Consider the following 9,234-nt stretch of genomic DNA (forward strand, 5'->3'; position numbering starts at 1 on the left):
TTTGAAGAATTTCACACAGCTCTTTTTTATACAACAACAGTTCATAAACCTGGGGAGTCATTTATAAAAGGTTGCGTAGAAATTGTCCTTTGATCTAAGATAATTTCTCAAATGTGCATACTTGTAATTCAAAGACAACTAACACGCGCACAAAAAAGTGTGTACACCCCTCTTCCAGATGTCAGATCTATTTCTGTATTATAGGCCATTTTATAGCTAACAAGGAAAGGTGTGTACGCCTGCTTAGAATCTGACATGGCATCAAGACCAATTTTATAAACCTGAACGTTGGCGTGGATTTTAGCGTACGCATGTTTTATAAATGAGGGCCCAGATCTGTGAATTTCCTAAACAAACATTAAAAAAACATACAATTAGTCAATTTCTGAAGTCAAACCTTGTGAAAAAGAAGGGTGCTTAATTGTATTGAATGTCCACTTCTAGTATACTTAACATCTTAAAAGTATATACAAAAGATAATATATACAATATATACAAGTCTGTATATTTATCCACTTAAATAAAGTGGAAATAAAAAGGCCAGTTAAGTGCACTTTGGAATGATATCAATTTAAAAGTTTTACCAATTAAAGCACACCAAGTACTTGATTATATTTTCAACTGTAGTGTGTTTTTTAATAACATTTAAAGTTCATAAATTTTAAGTACTAAATTACAAAAAATGTTCAATATAAATGCGTAACTACAAATATATTTAAATACATGACATGCAAATTTAACTAAACATTACATTAAAGTATATTTCATTTACCATAAATTATTGCCAGTACATCCAGCAGTATAAGTTGCCAGCTTAATTAAGTAAAAAAAAAAAAAAACTCTACATTTGTTTTAAATGCAATTAGCTGAACCTTAAACTATAATACATTTAATTAAGATGCAATTACGTGCAGGAAAAATAGAGACAAATGAAGTGGCTGGAGAAGCAGCAGTGCATTAAAAATAGGAATCGTTTTACGGTTGAACTATCACCTTCAGGGGTTGGATATGGCCCATGGACTGGTAGTTCAAGACCCCTTCTTTAGATATTACAGTGGGCTTGTTATCACTGTTGACTGCAGATAACTTCAGCCTATCCATCTGTTAGTGGCAAGAGGCTGAATTTGATCAATTGTTTTCCAAATGGATCTGACTCGTGTTAAAACAAAGTTAATTCCGGCAATTTCAAGAGAGAGACTGCAGTAACCGGAGCCCTGAGAGCGAGCGAGAGCTGTTTCCTGCACTGTGTGGGCTAATGCATGTGTAATTGCCTGAAGTGGCCCTTTATGACATCATGAATCAGAAACTATTGCACACAGTGAAAGAGTTTCAAGCAGCTTTTTCAGCATTCATTCATTCTACCCAGCAGCACATTACAGGAAAGGGCATGCAGGGATCTCTGCTCTCAGTGTGTGAGCGGTGCGGCTCAGGACGCCCCAGCAACAATCTAGTAAATGGACTCACATCAGGAAACATGCTCAATCTTGAATAATTCATTAGATGCAAGACAGCGGCTAGTAAAAGGCTGTTTCTTGCTGATTTCAAGAGTCCCAGATAAGTCTCTGTTCTTCCAACTTGGGAAATTTGATGTGATTTCATTTAATCTAGTTTCATGTCCACGCTCATGACATGGCAGCAGGAAAAAAGAAAACTTTCACATGTGCATTGTTAGGAAGTCAGGTCACTGTCACAACTGGCAGACCAAGCTTGCACTTTCTCTGTAGTAACTGATAGGACATTATTTCCTCTGGTTTTTCCCCTTCATAATGAAATGTACATTGTAACTATAATTTCCTGCTTTTTACATTATTATTAGGGAGAAGTGTTTGTGTTAATAAAAACAGAACATAGAAAGAACAGAGTGATATCACTTAAAGTGACACCCTTGTGAAAAAAGCTAGGCACTTAATTGTACTTAATGTGCACTTCAAATCAAAGGCCACTTAAGAGTATTTAAAGAGAGTACACTTTCATGAATGTTTCTAATTAAAAAGTGCACTTTGTAATAATGTCAAATTAAAAAAATACTTTAATGTACATTTTAAATCACAATGTTTTAATAATCTTTTGCCAGATAAACATAAATTTCACTGTATTTTGTTATTCAGTATTACATTTAAAGTAAATACATGCTACATGTACTAAATTGCAACAGCATCATAAATGTGTAATGTGTAATCAAATTCAATTACATGACATAAGTTTCAACTGAAATTACATTAAAGTGTATTAGTTACTGCATAAATGGAGTACATTTGACAACACACAAAGGGTTATAAGTGAATAAAAAGCCTAAATTCAATCTGTTCATCACATAAAGCGATCAATTCGTATGGATTAGTTTTACGATCTCTTTATGAACTTTTTGAAGCACCAAAGTGTCAGTTGTGTAGCTGTCAATGGAGGAACAGAAAGCTCTCAGATTTAATCAAAAAAATCTGAATATGAACAAAAGTCTTATGAGTTTGGAAAGACATGATGGTGAGTAATTAATGACAGAATTCATTTTTTTGAGGGAACTATCCCTTTAACTATATTTCAAATGCAAAATTTAATTAATCCCTATTTAAGTGGGTCAAAAAAGCACTATTAAGATTGGATTTAATATGAATTTAAACTTCACACATTTTCATTTAATTGCAAATAAAATGCAATTAAGTGTCCGAAAACATTGCAGTCAAATGAAAGTTCTCATAAATGGTGTCACCACCTACATTGATGAATTTCTATTGTGTGAGTCAAACAGAAGGAAGTAATTCCTTCAGATAGTCTCACACAGATCAATACCAATAGCCTACTGCACCATTTAGTATCTCTTAAGTTAATGACAGGAATCAAAACACTCCGTTTATCAACTGGTGACAGCCTCCAAATATCTTCTCATCTCAACAGCGACAGCTCGATATTGATATTGAAATCCTCATACCAACTTCAGTAATGGTTGCTCAATATCACTTTCAGTGACGTTTAGCAGGAGGTCATGATTTGTGCTGTTCTCTTTGTCCCTAAGTTGTCGTCTCACCTTCACACTCTGTGTAACACAGGCAGTAAATAAGGACCTATAGATCAATATTACCCAGATGTCATTGTGGGGTTAACAGAGCTTGCTAAGTTCAAAAGGGTCACAAAGTTTTTCTTTGACTAATCATCGAGTGATTTCTCAACTTGACATTTCTGATAATGAAATTGCCTAAGCTGTGCACCCTGAAAGTGTGGTATTACCCAGCAGAAGGGTTCCCACACTCGCTGATAATTTCATAACCTTTCCAGGGGTTTTACTGGATAAGGACTTCATTGAAAAATAATAAGAAAAAATTACATATTTGCTCATAAATCATTCCAAACAATGTTAATCAGTTGAAATGAGTCAGAAAACAGACAACTCAAAAGAATAGGCCTATTTAGATTTGGAACTTCAAGTGTTTTCTCAGATAACTATCAGTTTATGAAAGAACCAGGTGTGAATGCCCTCTGAAAGGCACAATACGGATACACAAACTGACGCAAATTGAACTCAACACAGTCCACCAAATTCTCTCACCTGTGATGATGCTGCTCTCTTTCCTATTGCGGACTTGATCTTTAAATCAGCATGATAAATAAAATGCAAAACGTTGTGTCCGTTTCTTTCACTGACACTGAATTTGCATAATGGCTTGAAATTAAAGATTGGATTTATATTTGTTTTGTGCAGATGCATATGTGACCAAGTGTAGATGAAACAGTTATGCCTATTGTAAGCCCGTCTAGATCGGCCCAAAGGAGGCATCCGATAGATCAGGTGAAGGTCTCTGTGCGGTACTGCCTTTCCGTGTGGCATTTTTATCTGACTCCATTTTATATCTGACTCCATTTTATCACGGCCTTGAATTTAGGTAAAATTGCCAATTGGTTATTGGTCAATTATATAACAGTTTAGCAATACATTTGATTGTTCTATTTAACTCTTTACCTATATTTTACCCGTTCATATTGGGAAGCTATGTGGCTCAGAGGTCCTCACGCCTTGTTTAACGTGGGTCTCACGCTTACAACCTCGCTAGCTTCGGTCACTAAACAGAGGTAATTGCTATATACCTGAGATCGGTTGCATTCACGTTTACACAATCAAAGATACTTTGGTATAGCCCCGTGATTGCATAAACTTGAAAACGTCTCGGTTACGTATGTAACCCTCGTTCCCTGAGTAGGGAACGGAGACGTTACGTCGGATGACGACGAATGGGGTTTCGCTTAGAAAGCCTATCAACTTCGAGTATTACAAAACGAGCCAATGGCAAAGAAATGCCATGGGTCTGCGGAATTTGCATGACGTAACTCCGCCCCACCTCGTGGGTATAAAAGGAGGACGCCGGCAACAGGCAGATATGTTTCTTCGCTGAGGAGCCAAGACTGAGCTCAGGCGATCCCCGCGGTACAGCGGAAAGTGGCAGGCAGACGTAACGTCTCCGTTCCCTACTCAGGGAACGAGGGTTACATACGTAACCGAGACGTTCCCTTTCGTTGTCACTCCGAGTTACGTCGGATGACGACGAATGGGGTTACCAGTCTAATCACCCCACCTTCTCAGCTGTCTTCCAGTGCCCTGCGTAAATCTGAGATCCCTGTCGTGAGACTGGCACGGACGAAGGACTCCTATTTAGCACAGGAATACCAAGGTACACTGGGGAGCATATCCCCAAGTTCAGGGAAAATATGCAATTACTGCCAACCCAGAGGGGGGGACTTAGAGAATACACATGTGACCCGAAGGAGACATATGGAGAACACTGGGGTGTCCAGCCGCAGGTGGAATATTTCAACCCCAGGGGTGGCAAGGTGGCTTGCCAAGGGAAAGACACATGCTCAGGAGGCTTACAGTGGAAATACACATGTGGGGGTCACTCAGGGGAGGGACCATGCACACGGGAGTCACCTAGCCGACGCACAGGCAATAGACACTGGCGCCAACGTCAGGAGTGCTGGAGGAACTCAGGGCTTTTCGGGGAAGCTCACCTGAGGAGAATATCGCACGTATCCAGTCCGTGGAGTGGAATGGCGAGCAAGCGAAGACACCTGAGCGGGTCCAGTACTAGCTGGTTGAAGCGAGTACATGAGAGGACACTGGCTCCACTCGGAGATTGTAGAATCTGGCGAATGTGTTAGGTGTCGCCCAGCCTGCAGCTCTGCAGATGTCTGTTAGCGAGGCGCCATGCGCTAGAGCCCAAGATGATGCCACACTCCGGGTGGAGTGGGCAGTCACACCAAGGGGGCACGGTCGACCTTGCTGCTGGTATGCCGAAGCAATGGCGTCCACTATCCAGTGAGACAACCTTTGCTTGGAGAGAGCCTTTCCCTTCAGCTTCCCACCATAACAGACAAAGAGCTGGTCTGAGGTCCTGAAACACTGCGTCCTGTCTACATAGGCGCGGAGGGCGCGTACTGGACAGAGCAGTGCCAAGGCTGGGTCTGCCTCCTCCGGGGGCAGCGCTTGCAGGTTCACCACCTGGTCCCGGAAGGGAGTGGTAGGAACCTTGGGCACATATCCAGGCCGGGGTCTCAGGATCACGTGAGAGTAAGCCGGCCCAAATTCCAGGCACGCTTCGTCAACGGAGAATGCATGCAAGTCCCCCACCCTCTTGATAGAGGCCAATGCAACCAGGAGCGCTGTCTTCATAGACAGGAACTTAAGCTCCACTGATTGCAAAGGCTCAAAGGGAGCACTCCGCAGGGCAGTTAGAACCACTGAGAGGTCCCAAGAGGGAACGAGAGGAGGGCGAGGAGGATTCAGTCTCCTCGCTCCTCTCAGGAACCTGATGATCAGGTCGTGCCTACCAACAGACTTACCTTCGACCGGGTCATGGTGTGCGGCAATAGCGGCAACATAGACTTTCAGGGTGGAGGGAGACAGCCTTCGCTCCAGCCTATCTTGAAGGAAGGAAAGCACGACACTAATCGAACATCTCCGGGGGTCTTCTCGGTGAGAAGAGCACCAGTTGACGAAGAGGTTCCACTTCAACGCGTAGACGTGTCTCGTGGACGACGCTCTAGCGGAAGTGATGGTAGCCGCCACCGTAGGTGGAAGGGTACTCAAACCTGCTTTGTCCCGTCCAGGAGCCACACGTGGAGGTTCCAAAGATCGGGACGAGGGTGCCATAGGGTGCCCCGTCCCTGAGAAAGGAGGTCCTTCCTCAGGGGAATCGGCCAAGGAGGTGCTGTCGCGAGGAGTACTAGTTCGGAAAACCAGGTCCGGGCGGGCCAGTATGGCGCGACCAGAATGACCTGCTCCTCGTCCTCCCTGACCTTGCGCAGGGTCTGCGCAAGAAGGCTCACTGGGGGAAACGCATATTTGCGGCCCCGCGGCCAGCTGTGCGCCAGAGCATCCGTGCCGAGCGTGCCCTCGGTCAGGGAATAATACAGGTCGCAATGGGTCGAGTCGTGAGAGGCAAACAGATCTATCTGTGCGTCCCCGAACTGGTCCCAAATCAGCTGAACCGACTGGGGATGGAGTCGCCAATCTCCCGGGAGGGGCTGAAGCCGTGAGAGCTCGTCGGCTGCACAGTTCAGGGCTCCGGGGATATAAATGGCATGAAGCGACCTCAGATGCTTCTGACTCCATAAGAGGAGGTGGCGAGCGAGTTGCGACATACGGCGGGAGCGTAGACCACCTTGATGGTTGATGTACGCTACAGTGGCGGTATTGTCTGAACGGACTAGTACGTGTTGGTTCTTGAGCACGGCCCGGAAGCAGCGCAAAGCAAGACGTACGGCCAGCAACTCGAGGCAATTGATGTGCCAGAGGCGGCGGGGTCCTGTCCAGGAGCCCGCGGCAGCACGTCCATTGCACATGGCACCCCAGCCCGTGGAGGAGGCATCTGTCGTTACAACAACATGCCGCGAAGCTCGTTCCAGGGGCACTCCGGCCCGTAGAAAACTGAGGTCCGACCACGGGGTGAAGGTCTGATGGCAGGACGGAGTAACTGTTACTCGGAAGGTGCCGTGTTGCCATGCCCACCTCGGGACTCGGTCGCGAAGCCAAAGCTGAAGCGGTCTCATATGAAGCAATCCGAGCGGCGTTGCCACGGCTGCAGATGCCATATGCCCCAGGAGCCTCTGAAAGAATTTCAGTGGAACCGTACTCTTGCCCTCGAACTGTCTCAGGCAAGTCAGCAGTGACTGCCCGCGCTCGCTCGTAAGCTGCGCGGACATGGCGACCGAGTCGATATCCATACCGAGAAAAGAGATCCTCTGCACGGGGCAAAGTTTGCTCTTTTCCCAGTTGACCCGAAGGCCCAGACGAGCTAGGTGCCGGAGCACTAGGTCCCTGTGTTCGCATACCTGGTCTCGAGAGTGAGCTAGGATCAGCCAGTCGTCGATGTAGTTCAGGATGCGAACCCCGTGTTCCCGAAGGGGAACAAGGGCTGCCTCGACGACCTTCGTGAAGACGCGAGGAGACAGGGCTAGCCCGAAAGGGAGAACCGCGTACTGGTATGCCTGCCCCTCGAAGGCAAACCGAAGGAACGGTCTGTGTCGAGGGAGAATGGAGACATGAAAGTAGGCGTCCTTCAGGTCGATTGCTGCAAACCAATCCTGGGGCCGCACACATCCGAGAATGTGTTTGGCAGTGAGCATCTTGAACGGCAGCCTGTGAAGGGAACGGTTCAGCACACGCAGGTCCAGGATTGGCCGTAACCCACCGGTTTTCTTGGGGACAATGAAGTACGGGCTGTAGAAGCCGGTCCTCATCTCGGCCAGAGGGACGGTCTCGTCCCGGAGGGCGAGGGCGGTGGCGGCGCGCAGCTCATCGAAGAGCCCTGGGTCCGTCCTACCCTCGTGCATGTCCCTTAGCATCTGGGCCTGATAGACCTGCAGAGTGGCCATGGCATGCAAAGAGGCAGCCGCCTGTCCCGCCGCTCTGTAGGACTTCGCCACTAGGGTAGACGAGAACCTACAGGCCTTGGATGGGTGCTTAGGCTCGCCGCGAGAAGAAGCACTCTGAGGACACAGCTGCATCGCAACAGAGCGCTCAACCGGGGGGAGTCTTCCAGGACTTCGAGATTTCATCATGCACGTCCGGGAAGAAAGGTATTGGGGCAGGCTGAGGACGGGAAGCCGCTGCTGCACCCAAAAACCAATCGTCCAGCCGCGAGCGCTCAGGACAGGGTGGAGGGTTCCACTCCAAACCAATGCTCGCGGCCGCCCGGGAAAGCATGGCCGTCATCTCTGGATCGGACTGAGCCACAGCCGTATTCACACCCGAGGGTGGCAGCTGTGACGAGTCGTCACTTCCAGACGAATCAGACCCGCCTAGTGATGCTGCGATTGACATCGCATCTTCCTCTGGAGCGCCAAAGGACACCCGCGGGACCTCAAAGGACGGTCCCGCGGGGATCCCCTGAACGCTCGCGGGTTGCAACACTGTAGAAGGTGCTGCGGGGCATGGACAAATAGTCGGCGCTTTGTTCCACACAGTCACCCTCAGATCACCCTGGCCACCAGCCGAAGTAGAGCCTCTCGAGGAGGCGCTAGATCGGGGTGTGGATGAGGGGACTCTCACTCTTGCGAGATCCTTGAGTCTCGATCTAAGTGTTGCGATGGTCATGTTCCCACAGAAAGAACATGTCTCATCCACGAGCGCTGCTTTAGCGTGATTAAAGCCCAAACACACCAAGCAGCGCTCGTGCCCATCAGAGTCAGACACCAGCCGACCGCAACCAGAAGTGCACGGGCGAGGCATCTTTAAAAAGACGTGCCGCGTGCAAGCTCTTTTTGTGAGAGAAACTCAGTGCTGAAGCGCCCGCGGAGAACACACTCGCTGGCAAACCACGCTCAGATAAGCAGGAAGTGTGCACTCGCCGGGAGATCGCCGTCACACCAACACTGGAAGGTTGCACGTCTCGTAAGAAGCTGACAATCAGAGATAGCTTAAGGAGTGAAGAATTACACTTGGCTCCGAAGCCAAAACATATCTGCCTGTTGCCGGCGTCCTCCTTTTATACCCATGAGGTGGGGCGGAGTTACGTCATGCAAATTCCGCAGACCCATGGCATTTCTTTGCCATTGGCTCGTTTTGTAATACTCGAAGTTGATAGGCTTTCTAAGCGAAACCCCATTCGTCGTCATCCGACGTAACTCGGAGTGACAACGAAAGGGAACGTTTACTTAAGTAGCGGTATGGCCACTACTACAGATATAAGCTGACCAACATTACTTCTCTTATAATAGCTTTGGATTGGCCATGCCGTGGTTTCCCAC

This window comes from Siphateles boraxobius, unplaced genomic scaffold, assembly GCF_051911475.1.
Source record: "Siphateles boraxobius isolate OS27281-9 unplaced genomic scaffold, OSU_SipBor_1 30, whole genome shotgun sequence".
NCBI classification, from domain to species: domain Eukaryota; kingdom Metazoa; phylum Chordata; class Actinopteri; order Cypriniformes; family Leuciscidae; genus Siphateles; species Siphateles boraxobius.